Source organism: Lates calcarifer, linkage group LG14 (assembly GCF_001640805.2).
Source record: "Lates calcarifer isolate ASB-BC8 linkage group LG14, TLL_Latcal_v3, whole genome shotgun sequence".
Lineage (NCBI taxonomy): Eukaryota > Metazoa > Chordata > Actinopteri > Centropomidae > Lates > Lates calcarifer.
In genome coordinates, this window is record NC_066846.1 from 9,567,342 (window position 1) to 9,584,899 (window position 17,558).

Consider the following 17,558-nt stretch of genomic DNA (forward strand, 5'->3'; position numbering starts at 1 on the left):
TTATGCATATTGTTGGTTGCAGCACTTCAGTCTTGCTATTCCACCATTTTTCCTAGCTTCAGGCTTTGCTATATTTAGCACGGGATTAGCGTTAAACCTACAGGAACAGATATTTAACACCTGCTATCACCTGCTGTCACTCCCTCAACTGATCGACTGGTCTTACTACAGAGGGTAAAGCCAAGTAATGACTCAGTCATTAATGATATCATTACTTCAAAGTTCACGTAAAGTCATCAGCATTGTTGATGAAAACAGACTTTAAAATTACAGGCTTTTTTTGAAGGCCCCCCCATGTTGCAGCCCTGAGTACTTAGCTCTATTATCCCCCTAATGACAACACCAAATACATCAATGTAGCTAGCTAGCAATGTAGGAAGATACTTAATTCCACTCGCAGAACTTTGACTGTTCAGTTATTTCTACAACCTAGGGGAACAGCTGAAACCAGAACTATATGAATCACTGAATAAATGAGGAATGTTGGCAGCCTTTCAGAGGTCTGGAACCAGGTTATTTTTTGGGATCCAAGGGCAGTACATTGTGATTATGTTCAGAATCTATAGGGAGGAGAAATACATATTTGCCTGTGGTTATTTTATTCGGCACTGAGCAGTTTCCAGTTGAAGACTTGTTTGAGATTATTCACTTACAATAAACGTTTGAATTCCTGTGTCAGGATTTAGTTTTAGTTTCAGCATAATCCATTTGAATGTATTTTACCAAATTACTATAAATAACATCTTCAGTCAGGTTGTATTCTAATACTGAAAAACCTGACATTTTGCACAGAGAGTTGGAGGAACTGCTAACAGGGGTCCGTCAGCCCAGTTCTGCCCCCAGGCTTTCTGGCAGGACAATCGAGCCATGTAGATCACACACCACTGGTGTGGTGAAGTCTAAATTCACTGATGAAGATGTCCAAACATCCAGAGGTCTGATAAATGCTTCCCATGTGGGATTAGGTCTAAAAGCCTTTTCAGTCCAGGCATGCGTGTCTGGCTATAAAACTCATATCTGATTTCTGGGGGGGGCACTGTTCATATCTATTGCACGATGGTGCACACTGATATGATTAGACAGTGACATCAAAAAGACACATATATAAAGTTGTATTCATTTTTTAAACCTTCCTTGCTTGTGTTGTAAGTGAGTGATGTAGTAATTTATGTTATGCCAGCTGTGACGAATTCTGATTAGATCCTTCATTTGTAAATCACACTTCTAATCTCATATCTGGGGATCTGATTTCCTACTGTTTACATTCAGTCAAGGCCTGAATTACATCCTCATCCCATGTGGAAGGAGAAAAATGTCAGGCGCTTAACACTTTTGCACACTTTCATCAGCAGTGTGAACAGCCATTAGTTACTCAGGCCTCCTGAGCTACTGTGTCTAAGACACATATATCCAAAATCTGCACGTGGCGCTTTGTATACTGTGTGGTGTTTGTAGGCTTTTAGTTGGATAAGCCTGCATCCCTTTCCCACAGAAATCAATTAAACCTGTCAATGTCCCATCGATCTGCAAGGCACAGATCGACCCCAGCTGGTGAAGGATTAGAGGTGTCGTGGAGGGGGGGAGGGGGAGGTTTTACTGTCTTAGCATTAGCGTCTGAGTGAACCTTGACATAACTGCGCATCATCTACCTCCTTACTTCCTGGAAAATAGAGGGGGCTTGTTAGCCCCTATAGTCTCCAGGAAGCAAGCTGCGCCGTAATTGAATAACAGTAAGGCGGCTACATCAGCAAGGCTCGGGAGATGTGTTCCCTCCCCTGTCAATCCACTTAGATGATAAATGGTTCACACAAAAGTGTTTTAGAGGGGAGCTGAAAGGTGCTGCACAGTATGACCAGTGAGAACAAATACTCAGCTTGTAAGATAAGGATTAGTGTGAAATAAAGACAAAACTGACAGGAGGCACTAAGATAAAGCACATATATGTATATATTATCTTTCCCTGTGAGCAAACGCTGGCTTTCTAATTGCGTATTACTTCTTGTATCAACCATAAAAGAAGAAAAGTAATGAATTTAGTCTGTAATATGTGTTAGGTAACAATGAACCACCCAAGCAAAGCTGTACCGTTCTACTGAACAAAAATAAAGCTTCAACTATGATTAAACCACCCTGAAAAACTTTTATATCATATATATCAAATTATATCATAGAGTGAACCCTGTAATTGCAGGCGGTCAGCGCTTGCGACAAAGTATCACTACGACTGAATTAATGACCACGCACTCATGCGTGTCGGAGTATAATGCTTTGGGTTCACTGACTGATGAGATCCATTACTCTTAAAATTAAGTTTAATGTTCCTTTGGGCAGCAGGTGATTTTGACCGTCAGGGTATCCGCCTGACTGGCTCTGCAGCAGAGCGTTATCGCCGAAATGGTACTGTAGACGTGTTGTATATTTGTGCACGTGTGTGTGTGTCTGCGTGCACACTTCCTGCAAAGCGTGAGTGCTAACATATCTTGATTGTCAGGGTGTGAGTAGTGTTTATGAGAAATAATAACACAGGAGTGAAATCCCGGCAGCGTTTAGCTGGTGCATTAATAGAGACAGAGACATTGAACCAAAATGTATTATTCAGCACTTAAAAGCACAGAGCATCTGCTCGAAGCAGTTTAAACCCCCTGTCCAATTCCACTGCTGCTTAATATTTCACTCACCCGCTGATGGGTAGGTACGTCGCTTTAGGAGCTAATAGAAGCACTAGATATTGTGCACACATTGATGACCTTAAGTGCTCAAAGGTCAAAGGGAGCTAAAGCTGTTGTGTTGTGTGGTGTCAGTATGAAAAGGCCTTTTGTTGAAACCTTGGATACCTCGGTGCCTCAGAGTATGTTTTGAGTATTTGTCAAAATATACCTCTTTTTACCTCCTGTTATAAAAGTTCTCTCATCTCTGGAAGTAGAAGACAACAGAGTGTCTTGTATTATTTTCCTCCTTTCCCTCACTTTTGCAAGCATCCACACATCGAAGCCCCACATCTCTTTGTCTCTCGTCCCAATCTCTGAGCCTCAAACACAAACCGACGTCGCTTTCATTCGAACCAACCTACAGTATTTCTATTGGATGACACACACCGGCACCAGCAAACAGATTGCAGCGCCAGGATGTATCAGATATCTCTAGAAATCTGACATTTATGGGTTTTGTTTTTCTTCCCCATTTTGCATAGAAATCCATTCAGCTTTCAGTGTCCTTGCATCACCCCTGACGCCTGTCAGAAAAGGTTGGACTTTTTGACTGAGGAGTTGCTAGATTTTTTAAGAAAAGCTGGTCAGGGGAAAAAAAAAGTGGGACCTCATTCCATTTTGTGGTGCTGACCAATTCTGTGCCCTCAGGGGGACTGCAGGAGAAAAACGTGCATTTCCACTTGTACTTGACTGCACATTGCCTGAGGCACACACCTATGTATGCCTCCACTCTCAGCATCATCAGACCTGCAAACTGCCAAATAACAACTAAAAGTCTGTGTACAGCTCTTAAGTGTTCTGCTGGAACAAGATCTCTGTGCTTCGTTTGATTCATGATCAAGTAAGACAGCAGAAATGATGGAGGGAATAGTTAATGGTACTGGTTCACTGGCTGTTAACATAAAAAGGCATCACTCAGGTACAGAATGGAGAGTCTGGTTTATTTAATGTGCAAAATAACTTGATGTGAACTCGTTCTCAAAAGTCTTCAGTTTGACTGCAGAGTAATGAGTTGTGCACGACGAGTCTCTGTAAAAAAGAATGGCATTACTGCATTGAACTAAGGTGGTTATTGTTAGGCTATGCATGAATACAACTCGTCTCAATGTCGCTTTTATACATAGGAAAGAAGTCAGTATGAGATCAACTGCTTTGTATTGTGTAGTCACACTGGGCCATAAAAAAAAATCAGTGATGTCAAACTTGTTTAATAATGCAATGTACTTGCACCTAGTGTAGGTTTTTGTGCATTGTTGTTATGTCAAGTGTCAGGCAAGAGCCAGATGAGTCACACACATAATAAGATTAATGAATCAGAGAAGAAAGCAAAAAGGATTGAAAGGAAAGAAAGATATGAAACCTAAGATCACATCTTCAGATTGCACTGTCTCCCAGTTACATATTTTCATTTTGAAATAATTTGATCCAAAGTCTAAAGTTAATATCATATTTTTGCAAATGAAATTTTTTTTTGAGAATATCAGAGCACTTCATAAGTGAAAAGAGTAATACAGCGGTGTTATTATCTCTATGGTATGAAAAAAGTCCAGAAAATGGTAAAATGAAAACTCTACCAAGTGCTATTGAATGTTTGAGAATGAAGCAAATGCATCAAACCTTTCTGTCATTGAGTTCACAATGTTCTTCAAGCATTACTCCTAACAAGAAAACCTTTATATGTCTAGTGAGCTCTCCTCCAGTTGCACTGTTTTAGCTTAAAGCCATTTTCCAGGCACCATTTTTGAAATTGGTTTTGCAATTGTGCATTTATTTGTAAATCTCTCTGTAGAGACAATAATGATGATGATACTTTCACTAATGGTGATGGTACAATTACCTTTTATATACTGTTCATATGTTTCACCCTAAAGACAAAATTTTCCCTTTCACTTGATGTTATTTTGCAAGTGGTACCATTATGGCGCTTTGACTTAAATACCACCTGTGAAAATCGTATTTGGTTTAAAACATACAAACACCCTAAAGCCCCCCACCCAATCATGCCATATTCTCTGAGTCGCAAGGCTTTTCCAGTAATTAAAAATCCTCTTTCCTATTCCAAATATCCAGCAGCGTTAGTGAATGAACGTCCATATAATACTGAATATACTGTGCCCATATTTGTTCCTGTCTTACCATTGAGATGTAATGTTGTGCTCTGTTTGATTTTTGGACAATGTAACTTCTAAATGCCATCCTAATTCTTCAGCTTTAAATGTCAGAGCTTTCCTGCAAACATGTTGGCACAGTTTATTTACTCTTTTCAATTAGAACATTGAAAAAAAGCTTTGCTTTTTATTTTCTGAAGCTGAAATTGTAGGAACAAGTAATGGCATTGTTTTGTCACACTATTGAGAATATTCTTGTTTTCATGTGCAACACAAATATTTAGGACTTTGAAATGAGTGTGATATTTCCTGAGCTGGTATGAAATTGCTACAACAAAGCAGGTATTGAGAAATATTGACTTTTACAGTGAAATGAATGTAGATCCACTTTGAGATCCAATTTGAGTACACAATCTCCTGATGAATGAGGGCCATTATGTGTGGCAAACAGGGTGGAAATAACAAAGAAAAAAGTAATAAAAGCCTTTGGCCTTCAACAGCACTGTAAACCTCTCAGATTATTCCCCGAGACCAGACAAAACCCAGACACAGACATACAGATAGATAACCCTGGAAGATATTGGTATTAATGCCGTGTAGATACCAGAATTAAAGGATGTCCTCATCGACAGTTTTTAGGAGATTTCACCATCAACTGTGATCAAATATTAAGTGTGCCATGAGGACTGAGAGCTGAATTAGAATTCTCACCTCTGCCCTTGGAGCTCTTAGTCCACTCTGTGGCTACGTTAGCAAGTTTTTTCACTCAGAGGTGGGAAGAAGTCACTGTTTCACAAGTCATTAGCCATAGCTTTGGCAAGTGTTAAACATTGAGTCAGGTCCTAGGCCAGCATAGGCTTGACAAGTTGACGAGCTTTCAGTCCTAAACCAGTCATTATACTCTGCATGATTACTTGCAGGGCTGGCTGGTAAACTAACTGCTAACATGCTAGCCAGGTGGAACATACTAGCACTAGTTAGTCGCAACAGTTCCCCTTGCTTTTTTCTATTGTCTCTGTACTGTGCCATTGCTTTAGGGGTTGTACATCACTTTACTTAATGGTTTTATTGACCTTGTAATAACTGTTTTTTGGCCACTTGGGGGCAACAGAAACAAGCTGTGAACACTACATTAACATGACACATAGGTTATCTTGAAATGACAAACTTGTTAGCAAAAGGTTGCTTATCCACACATCCAACAGCAGGTTGCATGTGCGGACCTCTTTCACAATGTGCCATTGTTTTCACATTGTGATGATACATTGTTATTATAAAAATATCGATAGTAACCATTTTGAAGAGAGAAAAAACCTCTTTAAGTGAATGGGTCAGTTACTAACTGTCTGGTAAACTTGTTAAATTGGTTGCTAAGTGGATGATAGGTTCACAAAACTTATTCAAAAGACAAAAGTAGAGCAGGTTCTTTAAAGCTAGAAGGCTACAAAAGCTTCCTCCATTTTAGTTTCTCCTTTAACCTCATAAGTTAGCATTATTGCAATAGTTTGCTGTTAATTAGCACCACCAATGACCAGGTCTAAGTTCACCAAAGTTGAACTTGCAGTGAATTGATTTTCAGAGTTTTAAATGTTGCGACCAGGCCTTTTGTCAGGCCCAATTTTGTCTCGAATTCCAGTATGGTGAATACCTAATTTACAGAGCAAACCGACAGTAACGACCTACCTGATTTCCGTCATATCAATCAACATGAAATCAACATGCAGCAAGAGCAAATCAAGGAGAAAGTTTTTTGTTTTTGTTAGTGTCGGCTTGTAGATCATTCAGATTTTTGTCCTCTGCTCCACTTTGATCAGAAAATTCCCTTCTACTCTCAGTTGGAACACAGTGCCAGTTGTCACCTTCACTGTGCATTTCATTCCCTCTAATCAACCACACCTGGCGATACACCTGGCACTCTTGTCATTAGCTGAATTCCCTGATTGCACCGAGCTGCCGGCCTCCCTGTGTCTGACTCGAATCTTTTGTTCAGCCAGGCGCACACAGGATTAGATACTCTTAGAGATGCACTATGTCTCCAACTTGAATTATGCAGACAGACGTTATTTTCCTTTTTCTGAAAGCTTTAAAATGGTCAAACTTGAAATATACTTCCTTGCTTTTTTTAAAATTCAAATGTAAATTCGGAGATGTGTGTTGTGCAGGCGCAGTTAGGGGCAAATTAACCTCTGAGCTAACACACTTACAGATCTCATTAAGACAGAGCTGCAAGGAAACATGAAGTTGTTGAGAAATCTGGTGTGTTTCAGCTCCTTCCAACCCTCTTTTTGTTCTCATTTCTTCCTTCTCCCCATTTGTTTCCCCCTTCTCTTGGATGAGACTTCTTCGCTGCCATCAGACCAGGGGGATGAGGTGACTTTACTTGAGAAACGGTGGGATAGAAGTTACCCGCTAAAGAGGCCTTAGGGAGGAAGAGGGAAAGAATAATAATCATGAGATGCTGCTGTGTCTTAGGTTGGCTTCCCGCTGAGAGAGGAGAAAAAGGAAGACACTCTCCCTCTTCCTCATACCCCTTGACATCCAGGAGTGAAGGAAGTAAGTGAGTGAGCTGGAGGGGAAGGAGGGCAAAAGGGAGGGCGAAGGAAGGAGGAAGCCTGAGGCTTTCTAAATGTAAGTGTGAGTGTTTTGGGAGGAGAATTGTGTGCCCTGTGCCCTCATCAACAAGTCTCCTTATCCACTGGGGTCCAATGGCTCCGCTGACACAATGAATAATTCCCAATGTCCTCTGGCCCTGGCGCTGACCTGGCAAAGAGACTATAATTAATGCATAGGCCTAGCTCTCAGCAGTTACAGATGAGAGGGAGTAGATGCAGATTTGTATTATTAGATAATATTGTAAGAAGGACAAAAACTTACATTCACTGCTGCTTCTTTGTCTCAGTTGTGGTGCGTGCGGTACTCCCACAAAAAGCCATTGTTTGGTATGCACTCCCGTAAGTGCTTGCATATGCAGACTGCGACAGTTAGTTTAACGTGCCCAATGTCATACAGATATCCAGCAATGTCAAGATTTGTATTTCTCTGTGTTTCCAATTTCATGAGACAGTGATGCGTGACAGCGGTGACAAGAACTCCAAGGTGCCGCACTGCCCAGGTATTCACAGAGCAGTTGCTGACATAAGCTGTTGAATTTTTTTATTTTTTTGCTTTTTCCTTCCCCCGTTTCACTTTTCGCAAACGCTCTCACAAATGAGATTCCACCTGTCATCTGAGTCCAGGGCTAAAAATTTTATATGGGTCATCTGAAACTCGAGTGGAAGTAGTTTGGTGATCGGTGGGTTTTTATAGTAATCACATACTTATGCTTTCATATTTATAGACGCTAGTCAACATTCATTTGTGAAATGAAAAGATCAGCTTCTTACATTTTTATTCACTGTAGACCTGCATAACCCCTGACCTTCCACAGTTTAACTACAAGGCTAATTCTCTTTCTCTCCATTGTCTTGACACCGATCATCCCACTTCTCCAACCAGCGGGTGAAAACAATCCTTTCCCCTCTCCTCGCTCCATTTCATATTATGTTAATTAGATTTTCCCTCCAAAGTCAGCTTTGAATTGGGTATGTCTGCCAGTGATTAGCTCGACTCCCATCCTCGGCTGTGAGTGGAATACAGTATCGGGCCTGCAAATGGGCAAAACAAGGAACGTCTGCAATCCCTCCAACTTCCTCTCCCCATAGGCTTGCCCTTGCACATGTCCTGAAATAAGAAAATCTTATTGATGTCTGAAATATAGCTGACCCATATCTGTGAAGAGAGATCGGGGTTGTATTTTCCATCAATATGTTTTCCTTTCAACCCTCATGCATGCAAATGACGGCCCATTTGATACACGCTGGGAAAGGGGGTGGGTGGAGGGGGGGGGGGGGGACTCACTTATCTGTTCATTTAACTGCTGAACTTTTAAGAGTGCAGCTGGTTTGCCCAAGAGAGTCTGGGCTATTTGATGAGGTTCTGAAATGTATTCATTTAAATTAAATGCTGTGCTAGTTTTAAAAGTTTGAAGGTATTAAAAAATTATTTTTGCTCAGCGCATCTGTCCAGCCCACCTGTTTCTTTAACAGGAGGTGAGGTTAAATCATGTCACTCATAGTAGCACTTCTAAGATTGTTAATTTTACCAGAATTTAAGCTGTTAAAGAGACACTGGACACATTGGTTTTACACATAAATTAACCAGTTTATTCTTCTGGACCTGTTCTATTGTGTTTGTTAAAACAGTAAGTTATTTTTCCAGAGAACAGTCAGTAACTCTGTCCTCTCAGTTCCTAGATAAATGAATAAATAAATCTTTGACATTGCTGAGATGCCATACCCTTTAACTAACTAAGCAGAATCAAAAATTAGTAATAGAAATACTGTTATTACTGCTAGTAGTTAGCTCACAGTTTACGGTGTTGATCGGTGTTACAGTGTCTTTTTCAGTCTATACTCTGACACACTCTTGCCTCTACTGAAGTCGTGCTAGGCTAAGCTTGTAGTCCAGAGAACTCTGAACTAGCATGTCGACCAACACTACAGGTGGAGATGAGGGGTTTGTCACTGTCACTTCAAATCTTTATTGTCCAACTTTACTTTATTCTGCTGAGTGAAAACAGACAGGTGTATGGCCACGGACGTTGCGTTCTTGCCCCACCACTCGCAGGCAGCCCAGATGCTAGAAAGCTGTCGAAACTGGCTTGATCCACGTTTGGGGTTAATTAAACTTGCAAACCCTGCGGTGGGGACGGGCTTCCAAGGCCAGGACTGAAGAGGACACAAGCTTGAGGTCAGCAGGACCTTGTTAGGTGAAGCACGGGCTTGACATAACAGCAATGGGAAATGGTTTGTAAGGTTCAGAGAAGGGGCAGAATGAGTAGGCCACAGCTGCACTCTGGGAAGGTGAAAAATGAAACTGCTTTAGCAAAGGCGTGGGAGTGCAGTTGATCCAGCCGACAAGCGGGTAGCATCGCAAGACAGATGATTGCCAGCAACCCCCTCCGTTCAATCCGAGCGTCGGTGAGAGACGCATGTTGGATGAGCATCTGTACAGGAGCTTTCTGTTTCCTGCCAGCTTGTTCAGCAAGGTGACCTTAAACTAGTTTGGCAGTGGTCCCAAGGCCCAAGCTGTGAATCTCACAGGAGGGTTTAGTGGCAACAGAAATCACACTGCTACTCTTGCCAACAATTATGAGGGCCATGTCTGTGAACTCACCACACTTTTTACTGTCCGCGGCCTCTCAGCGAAAATGAAACAATACGACTGAATGACAGTGAGAAATTACACCTTGGGTTTAATCTTCGTTTTGGCTGGCGGAGGATATCGCCAGCATCTACAGTATGTTTTATCACATCACAGTCCATTCCAAGCCTGACATAAATCATCCTCACACAAGTGACAGGTGTCTGCAATTTCAAGTGTCGTGTGGAAATTGGGCAGCTAATTTTAACAATGATGTAGGTGTTAAAACTTTTTAAATGGCTTTGTTTAATGTACAACCCCCGTGCATTGAATTAACATTTGTGACAGGAGCACAACTGTGTGATTTTCTCACCTGGTGATCAAGAGGTGCTTCTCTCCCAAGTCATCTCATTAGCACTCAGTACAGGAATGTGGATATGGAGTGACATACTGTATAGTGGCAACCATTATCATAAGCTAATAGGTCTCTTCTGACATTTCCAAGTAACTTCAGGCATGGAGCCATAACTACAGTGAGAATAAGGATTTAAAAGTGAGCCTTTGGGACCCAGAGCTGATCAGTGCGTCTCTATGCATCAAGGACCCCTGTCTCAAGGGTGCTCTATTTTTCGCCAACAGAAAGGTCTTTTGTGTTCCAAGTCTCACTTAACGCAGTGCATATCTTACATTTCCTGGGAAGACTCCCTACAGAAACTGCAGTTAGTTAAAGCTGGATGTTCTGAGGTTTAATCATTATCACTTTGGGCTATATAGTGTGTCTGTTTGTGTGAATTTGTAGACTTTTTCAATTGTTCTAATAAGAAAGATGGAGGGATTCTACATTTACTGTAATGTATAACAATAACAACAGTATGTACAGAGTTCCAAAGCTGACAAAATTAGTTAAAGATCATTCCGTTCTGTATTTAAAAATGTTTAGGTACAGTATAGAAATTGTTTGACAATATGACAAAAGAGACATTAAATCATGCATATCTACAAAATCTGAGGGATGAGAGTAAAAATGTAGGTATGTGTGAGTCATATGGTTACATAGCTTTGACGTGGGTTTATGTGCCAGGGGAAGAAGTTTGAATTGCTGGGAAGGGATTATCCTCTTCCTCTGTGTTTGGCTTGCCATCCTAATGTGACCTTTAGGAGAATTCCCCATTAGCCGAAAGGAGGCTCAGAGCGCATGTTGTGCAAAGGCCACTGTGAAGGAAGCGTAGCACCTAAAGGAGGCAAAGGTGTGACAAAAACCTCACTACAGATGGCTTAAACAATTGGACTGCTGCTATTGATTCCTGTGGAGCATGGACTTAGCTCTTACACCCCTTTTTTGGATTGAATGTACAGGGTTACAAGTCATGTCTTTGCTGGAAATGTTATGTTTTTCATTTTGGTTTAAGATAGTTTACTTTTGAAACCGCATGTTAAAAGAAATTTCTAAGACTATAATTACGATGTACTCTGTAATTATCAGATTATCTTCTTCTAATGAGACTTTGTTGTAATGTCAGATATCTCTACAGTATTTTGCAGAATAAGTGAAAACATTTTTACGCTAAACAGATGTTTTGTTGTTATTTTGTCTTTATTTATATATTTTTCATAAATAATCTTGTAGAGGCAAAAGAGTAGAAGGTCACTTTGCTTTCAGACATCTTCACCTTGGTCAAAAAGTCTCCACCAGAGGTAGAGATAAGCAAAACAAGCCCATTCTTATAATTCAAGGTAATAGCTTTTTCATCTCATTTACATCAGAAAACAATTGGCTTTTTTTCTGTGTCTGGCATTAGTAGGTGTGTGTTGGTGAATGTGTGTGTGTGAGAGAAAGGAATGGCTACGAGAGGGGAATAATTAAAACTTGAGGGAAAATTGCCTTTTATCTATGTTTTTCTTTCATTCCCTCTTTTTTTGGTTGATGTTCGGCGATTAAAAGCCGTCTTGTCAAAGTGGAAACAGAAATGAATATGTGTTGAGTGAGTGTGATTTGGTGTTTTCTTTTTTCATGTTTTCAGCAAATAAAGCAGGTGTTAACAACAAGAGATAGTGGAGAGAAAAGTGCATCGGTGGTTTGGGAAAATGAATGGCCTTTCTTGTCATAATAATTATTAGCTGATGAGTCATCTCCTTTTTGCAAATTCTGTTTGATCCACCTGAGAAGCAATACTTCAATTATTCTAGAGTTTTGTTATGGTGTGTGAGGTGAAATGCATACAACACTTCATATGAATTTTAAATTTGAAAGTTGCTTTATGTAGTATGAATCACCACCGGTGAGCAATGCACTTCACCACCAAGTCAAGACCGACATATTCATGGTCCCCATAGGATAAATCCCACTGGCTTTGGTTCACTTACTTCATTCAATTTTGTGGTTTTAAGTGGAATTCCTCAACAACTATTGGATGGATTTTCACGAAATTTGATACAGATAATTATGTTCCCCAGGGGATGAATCCCAAAAATATCAGTCATCCCCTGACTTTTTGCTTAGTACCACCAGCAGGTCAAGTGTTTCACTTATAATTGTGAAATATCTCAACATCTGCCAAATGGTTTGGCACCAATTTTTTAGAGCATTCTTGGTTCCCAGATGATGTATCTCAGTGACTTTGGTGATGACTCAGAAGGTTCACATTAGGTTTTGAATTTAATTTGAACAGTACTAGATAGATTGCCATGAAATTTGGTCCAGACTTTCATGGCCCCCAGAGGATGTATCTCAATATCCCCTTTTCCATTTACTGCCTTGCAGAGCCACTCTCATGGCTGTGGACCGAGTCTGTTCTGTGGCCATTAAAACATACAAAACTATCATACATCATTATTATCAATATTATCATCATTATCACTGGTAGTAGCATAATTATTGCATTTTGATAGATAACACACTGTATACTACACATATTATCACAAAAATACAGCATGCGTGCTGTCTCTTCCAAGAGAGAGCGATCCACTGTTAGAAGGAGCAGGCAGTGCACATGTTCTCGCATGTATGTGGTACATGTTCATCCTTTTTTTATCAGCTTGAACTTGAGTGTTCCATTGTGGCTGAATCACCTTAATCAAAGGCTATTGTCAGATGCACAATGGCAGTCAAAGACATTCACACATAAACACATCCTTACACCTGCTCATTATCATGTAGACTTCATCTAAAATGGAGCCACTTTAGCTACATCAGAACACAGTGTTAAGTGCTGGTGTGAATGTGCACCCTCCCTTGCTCTTAAGAGGTACCTGCCTGGAGCAGTGACTGGAATAGGGGTGTGATTGGACAACCTGTTCCACTCAGGAGAAAAAAAGGAAAAGATGGAGAAAAACAAGAAACGGTGTATTGGATGAAGAAACAGAATCAGAGGAAAAAGTGATACTTTTGATCAGAAAACGTGAGTTGATTTCATGATGGTGCCACTGCACAGAAAAGGAGTGCCACCTTGACTTCATACTTTCAAGAAGCTCAGACATTGGAATAAAATGTAATGTAATAAACATAATTTTTGGAAAGCAAATTTACAATTAGTGAGTAATAATATACAGGACTTTACTGCAGCTACCACAGAGGAAACTGAGGTTGTGTCCTCTGTTTTTCTGGGAACATGGGGGTTTTAAAGAGTTTATATTCTACTTTTTTGGTTGTTTGTTGGCTGATTCCAGTGTTATTTGGACTCATTATATTGCATTATGAATACTTTTAGGCCAACAAGAGAATAAATTACTCATTTGCTCCTAAAGATGGTTAGGAGCAAATGAGTCATTTATTTTGTGCAAACCATGCAAAAGAGATTATCAAATTGCATTATGGGAACCAGTGTGACCTCAGTCGATACTTAGGGCTCACTATTGGAATATCTTGGCCTCTGCTTTGTTCTTGCAGTAGTTAAGTAGTGGTTTATGGGTTGGGAAACTTGTATGTTCTAAAACTAAAGTTTACAGACAGTATAACTGCATAGTTCTACATGTGCTGTGTTTTTCTTAACTATTTCTGTCCTGTTTGGAAGTGGAGACTTGAAGTCATGACATCAATATTTCTAGGCTGCCTGGCTATGACCCTGGAAATATATGTGTATATAGTCCCACATCAAAGCCTGTATCCTGTCAAGTACACTCATATCCGCAACCTGAAGTCTAGAAATGCATTTCTTCAATATCAATAGTGCAATATTCAAAATCCCATTATCTGATGATCATTTACTGTGTATTCTCTACAAATTATTTTTCTTTTCCTTTAAATTATTTTATACACTTATATACATAGGTTGCTCTCATAGGATTATATTTGCATTGATCCAGTTGAGGATGTTTTGTTACTTATCCCTGGTGCAACTAAAGCCTTTAACGGTGCTCTTATCTGGAGCAAGATTACATACAGTGACTGAAGGTGTGAGACATGCCCTTAATCTATGTTAATATTAAAAGCCTGATAAATGTGAGAAGGGTCTCAAATGGGAGTTGGGATGATTAATACTGTTTTATTTATGGCAGTCATATTCTGTGGTGTCTGAAATATTGTCCTGCATAGATTACAGCAGCAAGAGAAGAAAAGCAGGGCAGCTGATGCACTAACTTCAGTAGGTGTATGTTTGTATTTGTGTTTTTTTTTTTTTCAACATCTCATGTGCATGTATCCTTTTTGTATCAACCACTTTAGCTGGAGAAGAGAGGCTATCGACAGTGATTGTGGCAAACAAAAGTGCGCTGCTTCAGGCTGGAGATTGACCTCCTTGTGTCTATGGCGATCACTGGAATTTACCTTGAGATCTTTGCATACGTATCATCATCTGCACACTGCTTCTGTGAAAACATCTGGAGGAGAAAAGTTCCCTCGCTCTGTTGTCATCCATCTTTCTTCCTTCTGCTTCCCTGTCTCTTTCTATTGTAACTTTGGGAATAGGCTTCACACTGCGTCATTGTTGGGGGGGTTGTTGGTAGCGGTTTAGCAGGTCAAGTCATGGTTGGAGTCTGAGGCCATGTTTACACTATTAAATCACCTTTGTTCAATCAATCTGGTGTTCCATCCACACTGACAAAGAAAATTGAGCTTATAAAAATACTCTCTAGAGAGGGCAAATCAAAAAATGCCTGTCTTGTGTAATTATGTGGATGGGGAAAATAGAGCTTTTTTGAGTGGTGACATAGGCTGGCAAATAATTGGTTTGCCTGGCAAACACTCTTGTTGTTTTCCAACGAAAATAGGAGGAATATTGCCAAATATATCTGCATTAGCTGCACATGGCCCAAGAAAAAGTGTGTGGGCAAACTTGTGCTGGTGGAGAGCTCTGACAATCAAGACTTCAGTTTCAGATTTGGAAGATAAAACCCAGAGGACATTCACTCATAGCCGCGGGAAGTGAGCTACAGTATGATTGCAGTACTCGCCTCCAGGTGGCTGAGGTATATTTCTATTGTTACAAGACTTTTCTTTCTTTTTGGCACGTTACACCCCATCTCCCATGGTCCCTGTCACCAACAATATATTTCTGTTAAATTATCGCAAACAGCGTAGGCTTTCCAGACGTATTATTTTGTATAGTGTCCTAAAGTATATTTGGTCTGTGTTGATTTGTTGTGGCAGGATGGTTTGGCCTGTTTTCACACAGCCTCTTCAGCATGACCAAAATGCTCTAGTTCAAATGCAATTTCCAACCAATAGCAGCATTTAAAAAGTGTAGTTCTGTCAGCATAGTTACCTTGATGACTACATTTCCTAATAATGTTTTCTCATTGTCACACTGTTTGAATCAGTGAGTCAGGAAGTGATTTTTCAGTGTTTTAAAAACCCCTCACTGGGCCTTTTTGGAGATATATTTAGCAATGTGTTTATCTAATAGACTAATTTAATAATGTTTTGTTAAAACACCCCTGCATCCCCTGCTGAAAACATGTTCCCACAGCTATGCATACAATTACTAGGAATAGACATATGAAATACTGTGAACTGGCATTTTCTACCACTGAAAAGAGACAGCAGTAAGCTGTCAACTCCTGAATGTCAAAGCCTAACCCAGCACAAGTCTAAACATTATTATAAAGAATGCAGGAAAAGGAAAATTGACTATGAATTTCTGCAACATATTAATGGTATAATTAACAATAATAATATTTTTTACAGAACAATTTTTAAAAAGTTTGTAAAAGCTCCTTTTAATACAAAAATAAAAAAGGCAGAACAATAGAACTTTCTGTAAAAGTTTTATTTATATTTTATTTATATTTATTAATATTTTCTCCTTCACAACTTTACCTGCTTTCACATCTGTTAGTTAACAACCAAATTTAGTATAGGCGTAGCTACTGTGTTGCAGCAGTTCTGCCTTTTCCCATAGAAACCAGTGACACATTTATCATTACTTTCCATCCTCCTGCTCACGTCTGTCAGGGTGAGCAGGGAATTATTGTGTTCTTACAATTGGTTTATATTTGTACATGTGTATTTTAAGATCACATGCACCTGCAGAAAAATGTGACAAAGAAGGATAATGAACTGGAGAGTATGTAGTTATTTTTTCCATCATTTTTTCCCACCAATTAACTTAAAGTTTATGGTAACTGTTTTGTCTAGATAACAGCTCACACTGTGACGTCTATGGAGGATATGGAAGATTTAAAATGCCTAAATAAAAACCAATTAAACAGAAATTAGGCAACACAAGTATACAAGTTTTAATGTGTATTTTATTCTCCTGAACACATTTACTGTTTTCCATGCCACACTGAATTGAAATTACAACACAGAAAACTAAGTGAAGAGGTGCATTCAATGTTGTTCATCAGAGCACAGTTGTGTCTACTCTTATTTCACTTTGTTTGATTTGTTTTTATCTAGGCATTTTAAATCTTCCGTAATACTATATGGTCATTCACTCCCGTCATTGCAACTTAAGGGTTTGCATACTTTTTTTTTTCCTTGTTCTACATCCAATTAAAAGTATATTTTTTGGATATTCTCTTGCGTCATCTCAAAACAGGATTTGAAAATAGAGGGTGAAATCACAAAATTAAATTGATATAAAAAGATTGGTGATGTAATGAGTACAGAATGTTTCCCCTTAAACATTAAACATATTTTCTCGAACTTTGACGACAATTCAAACATCAAATTCTAAGATGCTGTGAATGATGAACAAAAAACTAGGCAAACAGTATAACACCAGCCTGTCATTTGGAAAATGTTAAATTAGTAAAGTAGTTAAATAGTAAACTGCATCATCATTGCATGGATAAATGCATCAAAATCTCATCAGTAATGTCTGAAATACTGTGAATGATAAAAAAACAGAAGGGCTGAACCTGGAAAGTTTTTACTCTCTAACTCAATGAGCACATACTGAATATACCTGTACTCACACACACTCACAAACACTGTGTTCTTTTGTTGTCACTCACAGCTCCTCAGCTCCTCATATTGCTAAGCCTGTCTCTCACTTTACATTGTTAGAATATGTCAATCAGCCCTGCATGTTATAACACAGAGATAGTTCAGATTCTAATTTACACCTGAATAGAGGTATATTTTGGGATGTATGGCAGCTTCAGTCATTATGTAGCACCT